Source organism: Neltuma alba, unplaced genomic scaffold, assembly GCF_004799145.2.
Source record: "Neltuma alba isolate B1F8T4 unplaced genomic scaffold, ASM479914v2 tig00013328_pilon, whole genome shotgun sequence".
In the NCBI taxonomy this organism is placed as follows: Eukaryota; Viridiplantae; Streptophyta; class Magnoliopsida; order Fabales; family Fabaceae; genus Neltuma; species Neltuma alba.
This window is the reverse complement of record NW_021637602.1, coordinates 160,226-183,538: the sequence shown is the minus strand read 5'-3', so window position 1 is coordinate 183,538 and position 23,313 is coordinate 160,226. Positions and strand designations below refer to the sequence as shown.

At 37.1% G+C, this 23,313-nt stretch overlaps 2 pseudogenes; both read left to right on the top strand.

Moving 5' to 3' along the window:
• Positions 1 to 774: 774 nt before the first annotated feature.
• On the top strand, positions 775 to 7,942 carry LOC114736323 (lysosomal beta glucosidase-like; annotated as a pseudogene).
• Positions 7,943 to 10,515: 2,573 nt separating this feature from the next.
• Positions 10,516 to 20,688, top strand: LOC114736334 (beta-glucosidase BoGH3B-like; annotated as a pseudogene).
• Positions 20,689 to 23,313: the final 2,625 nt, after the last annotated feature.

The following is a 23,313-nucleotide window of genomic DNA, read 5'->3' as shown; positions in this document are numbered from 1 at the left end:
AAGAGATAGAAATAAAAATTTTTATATCTCCATATGATGAATAAAATATTCGATTGCCAATGAATCAATATGGTTAATATGCAAAACCATCATTTCCTCTAAATAAATTGGAAAAATCTTACCAAATTGTTTGGATCAAACTATCTTCATTCAATGAACAAAACAACGTGTATCAAGTAGAAGCCATGAACTCAAATGGTAGAGTCTCGTGCTGATAACATGTTATGAAATTAACCAATAATAAAAAAAGTAGATTAGAGAAGAGATGTAGACAAGAAAATGAGAGAATGATATTGTATTCTTTCACTTGTTTCAGTTGCATCACAATACTATGGCATGCCCTAATTATAGGCATAGTCTTACATATAAGTTACACTATTACTTAAATGATAGATAGTGGACAATAAACTACATGAATGTGAAGTGGGAGTAAGTTACAAGATTAAATGCATAGTGAAAAAATAATAGAGTAGTAGAAGATTAATGTTTAGTGAAAGTAGTGGGAGTTGATGAAATTGAAGAGGAAGAGGAAGAGGAGATGAGCATCCACGTTTGATAATATTGACAACATAATAGAAGGAACCTTTTTTTTAATTAACTTTGTGCACTGTAGACTAGCGATTTAAATTAAACAAAAGGTTCGGTTTTGTTCCCCGCTCCCACTACGTCGAACTCGAACGAAGACCCTATGGGCCCAGCGCATTGACCAACTAAACTGCTTCACTTCCCGCTATAACAGACATGGAGGCCACAGTAACATGTGCTCTGAACGTTTCGCAAATTACTACTTCTTGCTACTCTGATTTCTTCTTGTGTTTCTGAAGCCGACCATTGGGACGAGCAGATTGGAGGACATGGATTGCGCGTACAAGAATCCCAATGAACCAATTGAAGCTCGTGTCAAGGATCTCCTTTCCCGCATGACCCTGAAGGAGAAGATTGGTCAGATGACCCAAATCGAGCGTCGTGTTGCAACCCCTTCTGTTATTAGAGACTTTTCTATTGGTATTATTTTTTTTCCTCTCGCATTTTTCTCCTTCGGGGATTTGAAGATTGTGATCAGTAGTTTTCTGGTTCTGATATTTGCCTTATTTTCTTTCAAGGGAGTATCCTTAGTGCTGGAGGCAGTGGGCCTTTAGAAAATGCAGTGGCGTCGGATTGGGCTGACATGGTCGATGGATTTCAAAAGTCAGCTCTCGAATCCCGATTAGGCATACCGCTTATATATGGGATCGACGCAGTTCATGGTAATAATGGTACATACGGTGCCACTATATATCCTCACAATGTTGGCCTCGGAGCTACAAGGTTGGTGTTGTTGCTTTCTCTTAAACTTGATTATAATACTTTTAATCCATTTTTAGTAATCTGGGAGTCCTAGTTTTGTTCCTTTTTGCCCCACAAGTTCTAAAGTTGTTTGATACTTGCGAATGGGATCTGGCGGTAGCATAATTGCCTACTTTGCCAAAACTGTTGCTGTAACGTTTTGCTTGTTATTACATCATTTGAATTAATATGGAAATGCCGCTGTTATTGAGAATTGATGAGTTCTCTTTTCTTACTGGTGGCTGCTCGTAGAGATGCAGAGTTAGCTCAAAGAATTGGGACTGCAACAGCACTTGAAGTTAGAGCAAGTGGAATCCACTATTCTTTTGCTCCTTGTGTTGCAGTAAGGCATCATAATTAACCCGTGCTATATACTTATTTGATAATCATGCTAATAAACCATGCACCTATTGTATGTGTTAGAATTGTTGCACTTTCGTGTGATTATGTGACCTGGGATTCCTTTTTTTGCACTTGTTCATCTTTGTTTAGCACTTTTAACCTCTCTTGGACGGAGGCGGCTAAAGAAGTTAGTTCATGAGACTGAGATTAGATTTGGCACTTGGAATATTGGGACGTTAAATGAGAAATCTATGGAAGTAGCAGGAGTTATGAGGGACAGAAGGATTAATATCTTATGCCTCCAAGAAACCAAATGGACTGGAGAAGCTGCCAAGGAACTTGGAGAGTATAAACTTTGGTACACAGGAAAGGTGAGCACAAGGAATGGGGTTGGTATCATCGCTGATGGGACATGAAAAAAAAACGTGGTAAAGGTTAAAAGGTTTGAGGACAGAATAATATCGTTAAGAGTAATTGTTGGAAAGGATACTATCAATATCATTAGTGCCTATGCACCTCAGGTTGGAGCAGAGACACACCTTAAAGATAAGTTTTGGGAAGATATGGAGGGCTTGGTTCAAAGCATACCACTCGAAGAAAAAAATTTTATCGGTGGGGACCTTAATGGACATGTTGGTAAAGAAGCAGGACAATTCAGCGGGGCCCATGGTGGTTTTGGTTTTGGGGAGCTTAATAGTGGAGGACAATCTATTCTCGATTTTTCTCTTGCATACGATCTTAAGATTGTCAACACTTGTTTTAAGAAGCGAGAGGAGCATTTAATCACGTACAAAAGTGGTGTCTCAAAATCACAGATTGATTTCTTTTTGGTTAAGAATCCGGACAGAAGATTGTGTACTAATTGCAAAGTGATTCCAGGAGACGGGGTGAGTGCCCAACATAGAGTACTTATCCTTGATGTATGTTTTAAGAGTACCAGGCAAAAGTACCATCAAGTGGCAAAACCCAGGATTAAGTGGTGGCAGTTAAAAGGAGAGAAGCGGGAGTTATTCAAAAGGACTCTTTTGAAGGAAGGGAATTGGGAGTTGCAGGGAAATGCAAACATGATGTGGGAAGAGATAGCTACAAGGGTTCGTTTGGTAGCTAAAGCAATTTTGGGAGGATCCAAAGGTCCTGGTCAAAGAGATAAGGAGACTTGGTGGTGGAATAAGAGTGTGCAAGAGAAAGTCAAACAAAAAAAAGATTGTTTTAAGGCCATACACTTGTGCAATAGTGTAGAGAACCAGGAAAAGTATCAGTTGGCTAAAAAAGAGACAAAGAGAGCAGTGAGCGAAGCACGTACTAAAGCTTATGAAGGGTTTTATCAGGAGTTAGGAACAAAGACGGGAGAAAGAAATATTTACAAGATCGCGAAGCAAAGGGAGAGGAAAAAGAGAGATCTGGACCAAGTAAAGTGTATAAAGGATGAAGATGGTAAAGTGTTAGTTACTGATGGTGATATTAAGGACAGATGGGAGGCTTACTTTTACAAGTTGTTTAATGAGGGAAGCAATTATGCGACTCAGGACTTGCAGGACTTGCTAATTAACGAAGATGATCGGAATTTGGCTTTCTACCGCAGGATACGTATCGGAGAGGTTAAGGCGGCTCTCAAGAAAATGGACAATGGAAAAGCCGTTGGGCCTGATGGTATCCCTATTGAAGTTTGGAAATGTTTGGGCGATGAGGGGGAGGTGTGGCTAACCAAGCTTTTTAATGAAATTCTACGCTCTAAAAATATGCCGGATGAGTGGAGGAAAAGCATTTTAGTTCCTATTTACAAGAATAAAGGAGACATTCAAAACTGTGCAAGCTACAGGGGGATAAAACTTATGAGTCATACAATGAAGTTGTGGGAAAAAGTGATGGAATATAGATTGAGGTTGGAGACTTCTATTTCGGAAAACCAATTTGGATTTATGCCAGGGAGATCCACATCGGAAGCAATCTATTTACTAAGGGGGTTAATGGAGAGATATAGAAGTAAAAGAAGAGATTTACATATGGTTTTTATTGACCTGGAAAAGGCTTATGATCGTGTGCCAAGAGAAGTATTGTGGAAGGCTTTGGAAAAGAAAGTGTACGGGTTGCGTATATCAAAGTCATACAAGATATGTATGAGGCGGTAACTACCAGTGTAAGGACGCCTGGGGGCGAGACAAAGGACTTTCCTATTAAGATTGGCCTACATCAGGGATCCTCTCTGAGTCCGTACTTATTCAACATTGTTCTGGATGTTCTAACTAAACCTGTTCAAGAAAGAATCCCTAAGTCCATGCTCTTCGCGGATGATATAGTTCTTATGGCGGAATCAAAAGAAGAGATTAACACTAGTTTGGAGTTATGGAGAAGGACTTTGGAGTCGAAAGGTTTCCGTTTGAGCAGGAACAAAACAGAATATATGCATTGTGATTTTGGAGGGAGGCAAGGTAATAGGGATTTGGAGGTGAGGATGGGAGAGCAAATTATTCCTCAAGTATCAAAGTTTAAATACCTAGGATCCATTATACAGGAGGATGGGGAAATTGATGGAGACATTTCTCATAGAATACAAGCTGGCTGGTTAAAGTGGAGGAAAGCTACCGGAGTTATTTGCGATAAGAAGGTACCTGAGAAACTTAAAGGAAAATTTTATCGGACTGCTATAAGACCAGCTATGATGTATGGTAGTGAATGTTGGGCAATAAAGGGAAAACAAGAGCACAAAGTCGGAGTAGCAGAAATGAGGATGTTGAGATGGATGTGTGGTCATACAAGAAAAGATAGGATTCGAAATGAAAAGATCAGGACAAGAGTCGGTGTGGCACCTATCCAAGAGAAAATGGTTGAAAATCGCTTAAGATGGTTTGGACATGTGCAGAGAAGGCCTTTGGAGCCCCGGTGAGGAGGGTGGATCAAACAAGATGGAGTCCCATAAAAAGAGGCAGGGGAAGACCGAGAAGAACGCTGAATGAGGTCATTGAATGAGACCTCCTAATCAACAACATATCTAAGGATTGGGTTGTTGACAGAGCACGATGGCGTCGTGTGATTCATGTAGCCGACCCCACCTAGTGGGATAAGGCTTGTTGTTTGTTGTTTGTTTGTTTGTTTGTTCATCTTTGTTTAGCAAAGTCACATTCACTTATTTACTTTTTTTTATCAGTGACTAAAGGCAGTTAAATCACTTATTCCCTTTACACTTGTATACTTGATCATGCAGATCCTGGCATTGATTACGACATTTTTGAAAATGTACCAAACTAAGGGTCATATATAGGTCTTCATCAAAAAAATTTTGCATGTATGTTATCAATATTCCAGGAGCAAGGTTATTGCCTGTGCCAAGCACTTTGTTGGGGATGGAGGTACAGAGAAAGGCAAAGATAAAGGAAATACTGTATTGTCATATGAAGAGTTAGAAAGAATCCACATGGCCCCTTATTTGGACTGCATTTCACAGGGGATTTCAACCATTATGGTTTCTTATTCAAGTTGCAATGGAAGCAAACTCCATTCTCACCATTTCCTTATTACTGAAATTTTGAAAGAAAAGCTTGATTTAAGGTAAGACAACCATGATCGGAGTAAAAGCTTAAGTTATTGCTGCCTTTGCTGTTGTCTCTTATCCAAACTGTTTTAGACTTGTTCAGTTTCATTATTTCAAAAAATACACTACCATAACTAAAGTTCCTTTGACTTTTCATTGTGAACCAATCTTCTTTTTCAATTTATATCATTGGCTCTGCTATAGGTTTTGTAATTTCTGACTGGGAGGGACTCGAATGGCTTAGGCCAGATTACCCAAGCTGCATCCTTGGGGGTCAGAATATCGAAACTGCATCTTGTCAGCTGTTAGTGCTGGAATTGACATGGTATAGATCTTCAATTGTAGAAACCATTGTCAGGGTTTGCTTTTCCTTTCTTTTTTTTTCTTTTTATCCTTCTTTTCCCTCATCAATTCAAGAAAAATTGCAGGTGATGGCGCCTTTTAGATTCAAACTGTTTGTGGAAGACCTGACATCCCTTGTACAATCAGGGGAAGTACCAATAGCCAGAATTGATGATGCTGTTGAGCAAATATTGAGAGTGAAATTTACTGCTCGTCTTTTTGAATTCCCTTTGTCTGACCGATCTGTGCTAGACATAGTTGGTTGCCAGGTAAGAATAGTTCAGCATTTTTTCCGATTCCCTTCACAAGATTAGGCTGATTTATCACTTTCAAAATCTTCCACATGTCTATATTTGATCAAGCTGATTTTTTTTTTTTTCCCCGCGTGATCTCCCCTGTTTAGCCACAATTTAAACATTGTATATGTTATCCCTTCAATTGCGCTGGTACGGCTCTCTGCATTTTGAAAGTTTTCTTAGGTTCTCCGTTGTTAAAGCTGGTTTGAGGTTTTAATCTTATAAATAGCTTTTGCAAGTTTCCAACAGTTTGATCCTTATATTCAATTTCTCTCTTGCGGAAATATTCGAATGTTCAAGAATGACTGATTAGATTTGATCGATGCCTTTTACATTTTCATGTAAGCTTTACTTCCATTTTTGAAATATCAACGCAAATAAATAGTACAAATCTTAATATGCATTTGCACCTTTACCCTTTCAAAATTTTGAAACAAGAGATACAGATAACTACTTTTTCCTTTTTCTATATAGTTCTTCCGATCAATCCCCATTGTTGTCCTTAAAAATTTGTTTACTTCTGCAGCGACATAGAGAACTTGCACGTGAAGAAGTTCGAAAGCCCTTGGTTCTGTTGAAAAATGGGAAGCATCATAGCAAACCTTTTCTTCCTTTAAACAGAAAAGCCAAGGGCATTCTAGTAGCCGGAACACATGCCAATGATCTCGGCCATCAATGCGGAGGCTGGACTAAAGATTGGCAAGGATCCAGTGGGCCGATTACAGTCGGTATGCTTTCACTTTTGCCGCATTTACTAAGCGGTGTTCATTCTCATAAATCAAAGATGTATTGTTTTTCCTCCAGAAATAAATTATCTGTGATAACGAGTTATTGATTTGGATTAATACAGATAATAAATAATAGAATGAAATGAGAAAAACAATACAAAATGTATGACTTGCAACGTTGAACTTAAAAAAATTATGAACTCTTGTGCAATCTAAAATAGAAAAATTGTAGAACCTTCTCCGTATACAGTTTTGGTAGAAAAATTGTGTAACCTTCTCCACATACTATTTTGAATGAAAAAAGTTGTAAAATTCTCCACGAATCACAATCATCTAAAACCTTGATTTCACCTGTGTATAATCTTGTGCTAGTCGACACCTCAGTTGAACCCTTTTGGTAATCTCAAATAACTAAGTTAATTGGATGTAAAATAGAGGATTTTGCTTTTTTTGAGGGCTTGTACTGGAATAGAGGTTTTATTTATAGAAAACTCACATTCTCTCTTAAACTATCAATCTATTTGGGTCTAACCGAAGTATTATTGAAGCAAATCTTCCCTTTATCCAAATTCCAAAACATCTCTACATCTGAAAATCAAAATCCATAACGTGGAAAAATAATCCAACAATTACGTCCGTCCCTTGCCTGAGACTCTTATGAGTGGTAATGCTAATTTTTCATGCTTTATATCACTCTTTTACTTTCTAATGCCTCATGTTTGCTACATTCAACCATTGAACACTATTTTAGGGACAACGTTTTTGGATGCCATCAAGGAAGTTGTGGGAGATGAAATAAAAGTATTTATGAGCAAAGTCCATCAAAAGATACTCTAGAACGGAATGACTTATCTTTATCCATTGTAGCTGTTGGTGAAGAACCCTATGTTGAGTTTTTCGGTGACAATTCTGAGCTTGTAATCCCCTTAAACAGGCCATCTATTATCAATTCAGTGGCAGACAAATTCCCAACACTGGTTATTCTGATGTCTGGAAGACCCTTAGTGTTAGAGCAATGGTTGTTTGAAAAGGTTGATGCTATTGTTGCTGCTTGGTTACGTGGTACTGAAGCTCAGGGAATCACAGACATCATCTTTGGAGACCATGACTCCAAGTGTCAGCTTCCTCTGACTTGGTTTAGAAGAGTTGAGGATCTTGATCAACTTAGAAGACATGATCCCTTATTTCCATTTGGCTTTGGGTTATCACATGCTAAGAACTAAAATCACATTTTGCTCAGATTAAATCTTGAGAAAATCACATAGAAGTCTTAGGTAAGGAATTTAATTACTAATAGGTTCCCTTTACATGTCAACATGTGGTATATGCTTGTCATCCTAAGACATTTTGCCATAGATAGGACCTATCATCAATTAGATTTCTTATTTGAAACTTTTCTATGATATCCCTTTAGATATTTGCATTCAAGGTTAAGATGGAATCTTATCCTAAAAGTTTTTATTTAGGAATGCTAAGCATCTGGAAACTTTTTTAATACAAATTTACTCTGAAAGTTTAAAATCGTAACAATTTTTTTTTCTTATCGTTGAAAAATTAAAGTTGACCATTAAAATAGTGACATTGATCATTAGCATTCTTAACAGTAGAGGGAAAATTATCATGATTTTAAAATTCTAAGGCAAATTTGCATTCAAAAAAAACTTTTAGGTACCATAATGCAATATTTTAATAAAAATGCAATATTTTTGGGTTAATATGTGTATTAAACAATTGGTACAGTAATTTTTTATTCTAATTAGCATAATAATATATTTTAAATAATCTAATTAACAAATTTACTTTTCTTTTAAGAAAATGAAATTTTTGTTTCTTTTGACTATGCTTTTTCTTCCTTCTTTAAAACATTTTAGTTGATAAAATAATGTTTTTGTAAAAACAAGTTAATTTTTAATTGTAATGATATTTTTATTTTATATGAATTTTTATTATAATATATTTTTAATTGTAATAATATACATTTATTTATAATAATTTATTTTTTATTTGAGATTAATTTTATAATAATATATATTTTTATTTTTTATGGGTATTAATAAAATATTAAAAAAATAAGAGGATAAAATGGTTTAAGATTTTTGCTTCCATCCAAAAAACCCCCATTTGGAGGGGAGCCAAAATGGGGGGAGGTGAGGGGGGATTTTTGCTCCCCTTCCCTTCAAAATTTCTAACCAAATGAGGGGAGGGCTCATTTACCTCTCTTCCCCGCCCTCCCCTCTAATCAAACAGATCTTAAGTAGAAACTTTCAGGATAAATTGATACCTTAATTTTTTTTTAATTTATGTATTCTTGTATTCAGAAAGAGAATGACCCAAGGAAATGAAACTATTGGGTCTAGTTCCTCTCTTTAGCTTGTGTTCATGTTTCTTTTTGTGCCTTTTTAATCACATAAACATAGCATCCTTTGGTTGGGGAAAATTTGAATTGCATTTTTGTTCCTAACAAATGATTCTATCTAGTTGTTGATTATGTCAAACGTACCCTTGTAGCAGTCAAAATTTTGATTTTACTATGTCAGTATTACAAAACATTTAACTTTTGGTTTGGATGAAGAGAAAAATAGAGAAAAGAATACTAAGGGGGAAGCTCCCAAAAATAGCAAACTTTTTTTTTTTAATCTTTTTTTCATTAATGTTCTCTCCTCCTATTTTCCTCTCATTTTCCCCTTTGTTCAAACCAAGCCTTAGAAAATCAAAATATTGTTAAATATCATTGCAGATTTGCAGTACTAAAAGGATGAGGTATGTATTAAATAAATTATACTTTTTATTGTCGAAGTGATGCAAAATAACATTTAGGATATGAAATATGATTCATTCAATAACATCTATTGGGTATAATGTGTAGATAGGTTGCTATCTAGTATCTACCCTGGAGTTTACATCTTCTGCCATGCATAGGATATTATTATTAACCATCTATTTGGCTGGAGGGGAATGGACAACAGATGAGAGGAAAGATTTTGATGAGTTTAATTTTTTAAAAAAATCAGGTTATAGAATTTTAATAGAGGGAGAATAAAAAAAACAGAGTAAGGAAAATTAAATAAAAACTTTCAACCCTAATTTTTTATCTTGTTGAAAAAATTGAACTTACTAAAATCTCATTCCCCCCATTCCTCTTCAACCAAACAAATCATAAAGACAAATAGAAGATAAATGTTGAATAAATATTAATTTGATAATTTTACAAAATATAATAATATTTGGAATAATATATGATTGATATTTTTATAAGAAAAAATTAGGTCTCACAAAAGAAATAGACTACCTTGGGTCTTAATATAAGAGTTATATAATTAATTTGTGAGTATTAAGAAAATTAATTAAATTAGTTATTTTTATATAAATTATTCTTATCAATCATACAAATAATAAAAATCTTTTAACATATGCAATAACTATAGAGATTACTTGAAAGCAAAATGAATAAATATTAAAGACAAAATAGATTATAATTTTATATTTATGACTAAATTGAATTTTTAACTAGTTATTATATTAAAGAAAAAGTGCAGCAATAATTAAAAAGTCTCAGTAAACATCAATTAGTTTGAAAGAAGATAATAAGTATCAATAAATAATTACGCTTACCATGAGATTTTAAGATATACTGACATATATAAATAGATAAATTCTTTTCAATAATTAATTGCACATGGCCTCTTCTCATAGAATTTCAATTTAGTTAGTTCTCTTACGTCCTTTCTTGATTATGTGATTGAATCTTACCCAACCTTTAATTAAGGCAACTTAGCTGGTTTGCTTTGATATAAATTTAGATTTTTAGTATTTGTTCTTTTGAGTAAAAGGAAAACCAAAATTAAAAAAAAACAGAATTACAATAAAATTTTAAGTAATTATTTTCTCTGAAGTTGTCACAACTGGCTCACATGTCAAAGACCGTTTGGTCCGTATGGTTGCTTCTGGATCGGACGAGGACCTCTTGCTTTGACCAACCAACTGCTTCGCTTCCCGCTATAATGTGGTAGACATGAGACCGCGCCGTCCTGTGAAACGTTTCCCAAATCTCTACTTTCCACTTGCCACAATACTCTCTCCATTTCAGCAGCATAAGCGGTGAATTAACATGGATTGCGCGTACAAGAATCCCAATGAACCCATTGAAGCTCGCGTCAAAGACCTTCTTTCCCGAATGACTCTCAAGGAGAAGATTGGTCAGATGACCCAAATCGAGCGTCGCGTTGCAACCCCTTCGGCCATTAGAGACCTGTCTATTGGTACTATTTTCTCATTTTTTTGTCCTTCAGCTATTTGAAGATTATGATAGTAATATTTGCTTTCTTTTTCTTTCAAGGGAGTATCCTCAGTGCTGGAGGTAGTGCACCTTTTGAAAATGCACTGTCGTCGGACTGGGCTGATATGGTGGATGGGTTTCAAAAGTCAGCTCTTGAGTCCCGATTAGGCATACCGCTTATATATGGGATCGACGCTGTTCATGGTAATAATAGTGTATATGGTGCCACCATATATCCTCACAATGTGGGCCTCGGAGCTACTAGGTTCGTTCTTTCCCTTTAACTTGATTATGACACTACTAGTCCATTTTTAGTAATCTGTGAGTTCTAATTTTGTCCGGTTTTCTTTTGTCATATAAGTTCAAAAGTTGTTTGATTGGCTGATAAACGCAATGGGTTCGGCGGGCAGCATAATTGCTTACTTTACCAGAATTGTTGCCGCTGTTCTTGAGAACTGAACTTTCATTGCTCACTGGTTGCTTCTTGTAGAGACGCAGATTTAGCTCAAAGTATTGGGGCTGCAACAGCGCTTGAAGTTAGAGCAAGTGGAATTCACTATTCTTTTGCTCCTTGTGTTGCAGTAAGGCATCATAATTAACCCGTATTATGTTATTATAAGATATTAGAAAATCAGCTAATAAACCAGAGTGTGTATGTTAGTTCGTCTTTATTTTGACTTCTCGCATTCTTGTATCTATTAGTGACTAACTGCAGTTAAATAACATCGTTAATTAAAGTATATGTATCAGTGCACGTCTTTTACTGTATTTATTGAATCATGCCCCTTGGAATGTCCCTGTATTAAATGAGATAAAACACTGTCTCACTCGAATGAACTAACGGACAGGTGTGCAAAGATCCCAGGTGGGGAAGATGCTATGAGAGTTACAGTGAAGATACTGAGATAGTCAGAAAGATGACCTCCATAGTTTCAGGCTTGCAGGGCCAGCCTCCACAAGGACATCAACATGGTTATCCATTTGTTGCTGGAAGGTAAAGAGAAACTATACTGCAATTCCTAAAGAAATATGCTCTTTATGGAAGTAGTGATGATATAAATATCAGGTGCCATCCCAATTACAATTTAATAATGGTCAACAGCACGGTGGCGTCATTTTTTTCTGACTTTTTTTGTTTTTGTTCTTTTACTGTGTAGTCTATTGGTATTATTTTTCCAAGTTTGACTCCTTCCCTAGAAAAGAAATTTTTCATCCCAGGCATCTCTTTGTTATTTCAATGATGAAAATTTATGATGCCTCCAAAGTTCCCTTGCTAATCTTTGTTTTTTTTTTTTTTTAAAATAGTCCCCTTTTGGCCACATTTGGAAAAGAGCAAACTAGTGGTCATATAATGATTCTTACCAAAATTGTGATCATATATTTAATCAATATTTCAGGAACAAGGTTATCGCCTGTGCCAAGCACTTTGTTGGAGATGGAGGTACTGAGAAAGGCAAAAATGAAGGAAATGCAGTATTATCGTATGAAGAGTTAGAAAGGGTTCACATGGCTCCTTATTTGGACTGCATTTCACAAGGGGTTTCAACCATTATGGTTTCTTATTCCAGTTGGAATGGACGCAATCTCCATTCTGATCATTTCCTTGTTACTAAAATTTTGAAAGAAAAGCTGGGTTTTAAGGTAAGACAACCATGGTTGGAACAAGTACTGAACTTATTTCTGTGTTTGCAGTTCTGTCTCTTATCCGAAGAGGATAAGAGTCCTTTCAATTTTATTATAGAAAATGTACTGCCATAACTGCAGTCCTTTTGCTTCTTCAACCGTTTCACTGCATTTAAATTGATCATCTTGTTCAATTTATACACTTGGCTTTGCTATAGGGTTTTGTAATTTCTGACTGGGAGGGACTAGAACGGCTTTGGTCAGATTTTCCAAACAGTGCCCCTTGTGGGTCAGATTACCGAAACTGCATCTTGTCAGCTGTTAATGCTGGAATTGACATGGTATGGGTCTTCAATTCTGAAAACCTTTATCATGGTCTGCTTTTTCTTTTTCTTTCTTTTTTTTTCCCCTTTTTTCCTTCATGCATTCAAAAAATTTTGCAGGTGATGGTGCCTTTTAGATTCCAGCTTTTTATGGATTTGTTGACCTGCTTAGTAGAATCAGGGGAAGTACCACTAGCCAGAATTGATGATGCTGTTGAGAGAATATTGAGAGTGAAATTCGCTGCTGGTCTTTTTGAGTCCCCTTTGTCTGACAGATCTTTGCTTGATATTGTTGGTTGCAAGGTAATATATTTTCAAATTCCCTTCACAAATTTAGGCTGATTTATCATTTTAAGGTTTTGCCATATATCCATATCTGATAAAGCTGAATTTGTTTCATCTAATCTTATTTTCTAACCCATAATTCAAAGAATGTATGTTGTATCTACAATTTCACTTCTACATCTCCCTGCATTTTCAAACGGTTCTTGAGTTCTGTGTTGTCAAAGCTGGCTGGCAGTTTTAATTATACAAGTATCTTGTGCAATTTTCTAACAGTTTGATCAAGGATCTTCACTTTTCTTTTGTGGACATATTTCATTGTGCAAGAATGAATGAGATTTTGTTTTAGAAGGATTATTTTGGGGTGATGGCGTGTGCGAGTACTGGGGGGGGGAGCGAATGAGGGTGACGGCAGGGCCGAGAGAGAGGGAGATGAAAGAAAAAGGGGTGTGCCCTTCAACGGCAAGTCTTTTAGGGATGGGAGAAGATATGGGAATAGGTTTTCATACAGGGACAAATTGTTGAGTCTCGGGGAGTCTGGCTTCCTTGAAACTAATTTGTCGGCGTCTGAGGCTATGAATGGATGGCGTGAGTACTTTGCTAGGATGTCCACTGAGACAACTAAAGACGGTGAACAACGGGAGGGGCAGGAGAGAGAGCCGAATGAATCATGGAGAACCACAGGCAAATTCCCGCCGTTGAAGGTTTCAGCGGATGAATATGCAGCTTGGTGCAAGCCGTATATGAACTGTCTGATTGTCAAACTGTTAGGTAAATCCTTTGGGGAGGGATTTATGCGGCAACGAATGGAGCGTATGTGGAACCCCAAGAATCCTATGAGGATCACACCACTGAGCAACGGATATTTCATAGTCTCCTTTACTACTCCAGAGGATCGAGACTATGCACTACAAGAAGGTCCCTGGATGATCGGCGATCACTATCTACTCATTCAGCGATGGAGGCCTAACTTCAACCCTTGGAAAGCAAATACCCAGAAGAGAATAGCAGCCTGGATACGCATTCCAGACTTGCCAGCAGAACTTTATAATGTTGAATTGCTTAGAAGACTGGGAAACTTGGTCGGCAAGACTTTGAAGATAGACAGAACTACTGCGTTCTCGGAGAAAGGTGGCTTTGCTAGGATATGTGTCGAGATAGACTTAGAACAACCTCTACTCCCGGCCTTCGAACACTTTGGAGAGGTTCGTAAAATAGAATATGAAGGCTTGCATCTCATTTGTTTTCACTGCGGAACATATGGACATCATATGGACAGGTGTCCTTGGAAGAGCCAAGAAAAGGCGATGCCAACCACTACGGGAGAGAAACCAGATGCTATACCAGAAAATAGCACCGGTGAGGCTCCTTCGATGGAGGAAGAGTTGCAGGTTCAGCAGGGTAGTTGCGCATCAGTAGGAGGATTTTATGGGCCCCAAATGATTGTGAAACGGGATTTTAGCAAAAAGAAAATCAGGGGAGATTTGAACGGAGTCATTATTGATTCTGCGGTTAAAAAATCTTCAGTTTCTCAGAGTGATTATCGAAGGAATCTAGTATCACATGACACTGCGGATAAAGAGGGACAGGATAATATTATGAAGACAACTGAGGTGTTCGATATGGGAGGCTCCAGGATATTTGGAGCGGTGGCTAACGATAATATTAAAAGGAAAGGGTGGACCCCAGTGGAATCCAGGAAAAAGGTCATAGGAAAAAAGAGAATACGTGGCAAAGAGAATATCCCGAAAATAAAATATCAAGTGAAAAGTAAAGAAATCAATAGGGAAGAGTCCAATGAAGCTTTGACTTTTTCCAATCCCTTTTCTGTATTAGAGCATGAAAATACTTCAGAAGCTGGACCTAGGGATGACACACCTATGAACGAAGCCACGAGACTCCAGCTCGGTAAGGACCAGGGACTGATGTTGGATAACAGCGACAGCATCACTGATTCATCTGACATGATGACAAATGTAGAAACGGGTGGCATTGGTCGAGTTAGTTTACACTCAACGACTACTGGGATAGGCAATACTTAAGTGATTGAGAGCTCTAAAGCTCAACCCTTAAATATTTTTGCCCAATGAATTTTCTGTTTGGAACAGCCGAGGTACTGGGGCAAAATCTTTCCAGGACTGATGCGAGAGCTAGTTCGGAAGCATAATGTTGACTTCCTCGCTGTTTTGGAAACTAGAGCTAAGGGGGACCAAGCTCGACATATTTCGAGGCAGTTAGGCTTTGATAATGTTAAGATTGTTGATGCGCAAGGATTCAGTGGTGGCATCTAGGTCCTTTGGAAGGATGGAACACGGAGAATCGACGTGGTAAACACTCATGAATAGTTTATTCATCTGAGCTTTGATAACGGGACTATTACTTCTTTCGTCACGGCAATATATGCCAATCTAAACCCTGTCAAGCGACGAGCAGCTTGGAGCTCCTTTCGATCAATAAGCGAAACTATATCCAGACCCTGGTGCATAGGGGGGGACTTTAACGGGACCCTTTCTCTTCAGGAGTGGAGATCTTTGACTCGGGTTGGGAGTTGTGTTGACCGTGAGTTCTGTCAATGGGTTGATGATTTAGAACTTTTCGACTTAGGATGCAAAGGACCGTACTTCACCTGGAAGAGAGAGGGGTGTGAAAGTCGCTTGGATCGTGTACTTGCTAACTCTTCCTTCATGCAAACTTATCCTAACGTCTCGGTACTAAACCTCCCATTCTTCAAATCTGACCATCGTCCTATTCTCATGCGCTTGGGACATGAAGAGAGGAATAATGGAAGAAGGGGAGACTATCTTTCGTTTTGTTGCACCTTGGGTCCTTCATGAAAACTTTGACTCATTGTACAGTCCACGTGGCACAAAGATGATAGTTGGCGGGCAAACATCACTCGATTTCAATCTGAAGCTTTGGTTTGGAGTCGGGAGGTATTTGGTCACTTGGGTCGTAAGCGAAGGCATCTTCTTAATAGACTTGAGGGGCTTAATAGTATTTCAGTACTTTAATATTAACGACATTCTATGGATCTGTTGCTACATCACATTTGGAAGGAACTCGAGGGTGTTTTACTGCAGGAAGATTTGCTATGGACCCAAAAGGCCAAGTGTGACTGGTATGTGTTGGGAGATAAGAACTCACGATACTTTCATGCTAAGGTGAATGCGCGGAAAAGACGGAAATAAAATAGAAGCACTAAAAAATGAGAGTAACGAGTGGGTGTTTGATAACGAAAAGAAATTAAAGGCATTGCTTTATCCTTTTATCAAAATTTATTCTGTGAAGATACCCCTTTTCCTTCTAACCTCTCTTGCAGTTTCTCCTTTCCTGCTATGGATGGGGGCCATATTGAAACACTTAGAGGTGAAGTGTTACCTGAAGAGATCAAGCAGGCTGTTTTCAGTATAGGGGCACTCAAGTCTCCTGGTCCTGATGGATTGGGTGCTGTATTCTTTCAAAACCAATGGAACCATGTTGGCTATTCTGTTGTCAAATTCATCCAGGATGCCTTCAACAATCCTGCTTCTATAGGTGATATTAATGGCACGTTTATTGTTCTAATCCTGAAAAAGGACCAACCTGAATCAATTAAAGATTTCCGGCCTATAAGCTTATGTAATGTTATTTACAAAGCTATTACCAAGGTGGTTGCCAATCGAATTAAAAATGTATTGCCTTCTATTATTTCTCCTAATCAATGTGGCTTTGTTCCTGGTAGATTGGGCTCAGATAATGTGATTATAGCACAGGAAGCCATCCACTCCATGAGAAATATGAAGGGAAAAAAGGGATTTATGGCAATTAAAATTGATCTTGAGAAGGCCTACGATCGTCTCAACTGGGATTTCATTATTTGCTGCCTCACTGAGCTTAACATTCCTTCGCAGCTTCTAAAATGTGATTCGAAGTTGCATATTCTCTCCTAAAATGCAGATTCTGTGGGAAGGCAGTAAGACTACAGAATTCTTGCCTACCCGTGGTATACGGCAAGATGACCCGATATCTCCCTATCTATTTGTCATTTGTATTGAGAAGCTTGCTCATTTAATTCAAGAACAGATACATCTTAAAAGGTGGAAACCCATTCGGCTGAATAAGAATGGGCCACTTATCTCTCATCTCTTTTTCGCGGATGATCTCATCTTGTTCACTGAAGCTTCCATGGATTAGGTTGATGTCATTAAAAAATGCTTAGGTGACTTCTGCAATGCTTCAGGACAGAGAGTCAAAGTAAAACCCGAGTGTTCTTCTCAAGCAATATGAACCACACTCGCACTTCCCAGCTTAGTGAGAGGCGGGGCTTCACTAGTACTGTTGATCTTGGAAAGTATTTGGGAGTTCCTCTTCATCATGAAAGAGTTAAAAAGAATACGTATCAATATGTGATCGATAAAGTTAAAGCTAGATTGAGTAACTGGAAGGCTAATACCATCTCTTTTGCTGGGAGACATACACTTGCATCGTCGGTAATTCAAGCTGTCCCTCTTTATCCCATGCAAACCTGTGATATGCCCGTCTCTATATGTGATGATCTTGATAAACAGGCTAGGAACTTTCTCTGGGGTTCTAGCAGTGAACGGAAGAGAGTACACCTTCTTTCTTGGAACGTGGTATGCCGTGAAAAAAGGAAGGGTGGACTGGGGCTTCGACACGCAAGGCTTCAAAACCAAGCATTCATGATGAAAGCTGGTTGGGGTTTGATGAAACATAAGGATGCACTTTGGGCAAGGGTAGTCCGTAGCAAGTACCAGTGTGGGGAGGACCTGGTTCCTAAGATTGACAAGGATCGACCAGGGTCCCGTCTTTGGAAAGGGATTAAGTGCAATTGGGATTTGGTTGCCGAAGGCTCTGAGAGTGTGGTTAACAGGCAAGGGAGTGAAGAAGTTCGATGGAAACATGAGAAGCATGGGGCCTTCTCTGTTAAGTCAGCATACAGAGTGCTTAGCGGGGAAGCAAATAGTGAACCGGCCCCATGGACGTGTGTTTGGAAGCTTAACACGCCTCAAAGGTGCAGAACATTTATGTGGCTCACTCTCCATAACAAACTCCTGACTAATGAAGCTTGTATCAGAAGAGGAATCAGTATCGCACCAGAATGTGTGTGGTGCGAGCAGCCTATTGAAGACTCTCTCCATGTACTTCGAGACTGCCCGGATATTAAACCACTATGGGTCTCTCTCATCAAGCCTGAACGGATGAGTAGATTCTTCAGGTGTGATATTCAAGAATGGTGCGCTATGAATCTGAGGGAGAAGTTTGGACACGTCGGAGAACAGTGGCGAGAACTGTTTACGGTAATTTGCTGGCTAATATGGAAGCGCAGGAATGAGAAAATGTTTGATGACCAGACAAGTAGTGTGCAGGAGATACTCGGCAAGGCAAGAGCGACTTTGATAAGTTTTACCTCGGCAAGAAATAAACTGCAGAATGTCAACATCCGCGGAGCCCAAACACACTCGGTGAGGAATTTTGGTTCGAGGATAGAAAATGGAATTACTATCCGGGTGGATGGTGCCTTCTCGTGTAGTAATGGGAGGACAGGCTGTGGAGGAGTAGTAATCATAACTTCAGAGGGCACTCTACTTGAATCTTTCATGTTAAGATTACCTGATGGGGATGCTTTGGTGGCTGAACTCTGGGCATGCCTCATAGGGCTTAAACGGGCTTGGGATAGAGGCCATAGAAGAGTCTGCATGTTGAATGATTCTTTGGATGCTATACAACTGATTAAACAGGGCGATCATGATTTGCATGAGAATTGGGAACTGATACAAGAGATACGATCCGTGCTCCTACGGGATTGGCTGGTTGAGGTTGGACACTCAAGTAGGGAGGAAAACGTGGATGCTGATCGACTCGCGAAGAGGGCGCTTTCAATGCCGCTGGGTCTCCATATTTCTTTGACTGATAACTCCCATGTCGTTTCTAGTACTGTAGTTCTCTAGTTGCTTTTGGATTCTTCTCTTATCAAAAAAAAGAATGAATGAGATTTAATCAACACGCTATCTAAGCTTCAGTTTCAATTTTGAGACATATATATAAATATAGCAAGGAGTACAAATCTTAATACGGACACTTGCCCCGTTGAAATATTGAAAGAAAGGATTAAGGATCAATTGTTTTTCCAGTTCGTTTAGATATAGTTCTTCCGATCCCCATTGATATCCTTCAAAATGTTCGTCATCCATTATTCTGCAGCAACATAGAAATCTTGCACGGGAAGCAGTTCGAAAGTCCTGGTTCTGTTGAAAAATGGAAAGGATCAAAGCAAATCTTGCAGATGATCTCGGGTTTCAATGTGGAGGCTGGACTAAAACATGGTTTGGATTGAGTGGGCGGATCACAATTGGTATGCCATTGTTTTCCTTGCATTTCTAAATCTGTGTGTTCATTCTCATAAACGCAGATGAACTGTTCTTGTTTCTGAACTTGGTTTATTTTTCATTACGAGGTAGTGATTTTAATAATTAGCTCTTGATTATTGAAATTCATTACCTTTAGGACATCATTAGTGAAAATACACACACAAGAAAAAAGATAGGAACAACACAAATGTTTAATTTAATGTAGTTTGATCCCTCAAATAAACCTATATCCCTGATCATCTCACGCAAATTTATAAGTTTTGCAAATTTGAACTTTGCAAACTCTCCTGATACATTTTGAATGGAGAAATTGTAAAACTTTCTCCATATACAGTTTTGAGTAGAAAAATTGTAAAACCCTTTCCTCTCCTCTACAATATTGAGTGAAAAATTTTGAAATTCTCCCAAATCACGATCATCTAAAACCTTGATTTCACCTATGTATGATCTTCTGCTTGTTTGTGATGCCTAGGTCACCAGCTCATGTCTACTTAACACCTCAATTGCACCCTTTTGGCAATTTAAGCTTATTGGACAGAAAATACTGGAGTTTATTTAGAAAACTCAGATTCTCCTCTTTAACTCTCAATCTATGCGGGGCCAAGAAGTATTATTCAAACAAATTTTCCTTTTATCCAAAGTCCTAAACAATTCTACTTCATCAGATAATCAAACTGTATTCCACACATGTTCATCACGTTTAACCTTTGCAAACTGTTTTAGGTACAACGATCTTGGATGCCATAAAGGAAGCTGTAGGAGATGAAACAGAAATTATTTATGAGCAGAATCCATCAAAAGAAACCCTAGAGCGCAATGACATATCTTTTGCCATCGTTGCTTTGGTGAAGCTCCCTATGCTGAGACACTGGGAGACAATTCTGAGCTTGTAATCCCTTAAATGGGCCTGACATTATAGTTCAGTTGCCGACAAATTCGCGACACTGGTTATTCTGATCTCTGGAAGGCCCTTGGTGTTGGAGCCATGGCTGTAGGAAAGATTGATGCTCTTGTTGCTGCTTGGTTACCTGGTAGTGAAGCTCAGGGAATCACAACGTTATCTTTGGGGATCATGACTTCAAGGGTCAGCTTCCTGTGACTTGGTTTAGGAGAGTTAGGATCTTGATCAACCAGCTGATGGAGTTAAAATGCAAGATCCCTTATTTCCCCTTGGCTTTGGGTTGGCATATACGAAGGACTAAAACCGCATTTTGGTCACAGTGGATCTTCTGCAATCATACAATTATGCATTCCTGAGAGAGAGACGCAAGAAGAGTAGCATAAATAAGGTAAATTTCTTTCTTCATTTATTATTTTGGTTGCAGGAGACGGGAATTGCATTGCAACGTTGAGACGTTGTTTGATATAATTAAATATTAAAGGGAGAAGGTCGGAACAAAATTATACTGTTGGCACCAAAGTGATGCAGAGTAACATTGAAGAAGCCGATTGATGTTGAAATAATCATCTTGAGGATGTAACAAGCTTATAAGACAGCAATAGAATCAATATAGATAGTGTATGCGTTTCTAGATACAGTATGTTTGAAATATATATATATGTGTGTATATATATCAATGTATCAATTCTATCATTTTGTATTAAATAATAGAACTTTTGTTAGCTTCAATTTAGGGAGAATTATAATCAAATCCCAATAAAAAGAAATAATTACTAAAAAGTCCTAATAATAATTTAGGCAGTGTAATGACAAGTTCTAAAATGGAGAGTGATAACTTTTAGGACTTGTTTCGTAATTTTTTTTCCTTTCTTGAAACCTCATTATAATTTTCCATTTAATTTAACTTTTAACAAGTAAGAGGCTGACTTTTGACCTCAAAAAAAAAAAAAAAAGCAAGGCTAACTGATAGTTTTGATCTGAACAGATCTTTTATATTTAGATATTCAAGTAGCACATCCTAGTATGATCCATGAGTGTAACATATCTTCCACTATGTCAATATATCTTTCACTGTGTGCAAATAACTTCTGTATTGATTATTGTTGTACATCATTGATGATATGTTATACACCCATGGAAGATATTTGTACTGACGGATCATAATTGTACTTGTCAAATTCAAATCCTTTTAACCGATTAAATTTCAACTAGGATTTTTTACCAATTTTTCCTAAAAAAACAACTCTTATCTCTTTATTATAATTGACTTTGTCAAATGTACTCATTGTTGTAGTCGTCAAAAGCTTTATTTTATTTCAGCATCATTAAAAAAAAGTATTTGAAGTTGAAAAATTGTTCAATATCCTCCTGCCCCTAGAAGACCAGGTTTGAATTTAAATTGTACTTTGTGTTGTATATGGAGGGGGGCCAATTGACATGGAAATAATCGTCCTTAATTATTGAGACTTATTCATAATATTCGCATTTCCTAAATCACTAAACCCAACTAAACGTTCGAACTTTCAACATTCATATGCTGATATACAACCGACAAATACATTTTAATTAATTTAGGAGTTAAGGTGCAATTTACTCATGAAATATCTCTGAATACGGACTCAACTTTATAATGTTTACTTAGGTGCAAAGGTACTCAAAAATTCAAAAAAAAAAATGTAATAATGCTGCAATCGTAGTTTTTTTGGTCAAATGCTGCAGTCGTAGTTTAAACGTCTGTTACTTTTTAATGGTGGCCCCCACGTCTGTTTATGACTTTATGTTGTAAAAGTTAATAAATATTTGCTTAAAGTAATGGCCATAACATTTTTACATTCTTTTAAAATTTTTCATGCATACTTTTGCACTCAAATTAATATTATAATATTATGTGCCTATTCGCAAATACTTTATAGATATATTTGCACAGCTTAATTTAACTAACTGAACAAAAAAAATAAAGCCATCAATTTAACAAAAACAGTGGCTAAAACAAATAGCATAAATGCTACAAATGGAGATATGTATTTTTTTTCGTACAACATCTAATAGATTAATGGAATTATAGATTCAAAATTGTTAGATCTAAATAAGAGTACCCCAGTCATTGGTGTTTGTTACTCTTTAAAAAAAAAAAAACAAATACAGATTCCATAATCTCAGTAACATTAAAAAAAAAATTCAAAACTGATAAACATAACTGTGTGAAAGACTCCATACGTCTATGCTCTGTGATAATGTTGAATTATTGTTCTTGTTTTTATTCATGAATTACTGTTCTTTTCTCTTGTGTTATCATAGTTATCACCAACTCAAGCACATCGCTAACCCATTTATATGAAACCCTACTTTTGAGGAATTTGTGAAGAAATCTTGCCCACCAACCATGTGTGCCGCTTCTTTTTTTTTTGGTCGCATTTACCCTTTTTTTATCACAATATATGCAAACTATTTTTGTTGTTGCAACAAAGAATTGACAAAAATGAAATATTCATAACATACTACCCCTCTAATTCTAAATTAAAAATTAATTTAAAAGTTCCCTTTAATCTTAATATAAGACACTAATTATTTTGTCCCTTAAAATTATAATTATTTTCTCAAATCATATTGATTGCATGTATTAAAGGGAATTTTTATTAGTAAGGAAAGTTTTTCTGGAACAAATAATCAAATTGGGTATTATAGGGAAATCAACGCATATATATTTATAAGAAAAACCAAAGTGACATATTTTTCAAAAAAAAATTTACAGTTAAAGTTTATAAAAATTATAGGCACCACACCCTAAAGAAAATTATAGAGTAATATAGCATCCAATATTTCAAAATCGGTATAATTTTTTTTCTTCTTTAAAATTTATTTTCAAGTCAACATTAGACAAGGGACAATTAATGTAAACGGTTAGCCAAAAAAAAAAAGTCTTCCTCTTATCCTCAATATAAGATCTAATTAAGTAATTTAAATAGATTAGAATATT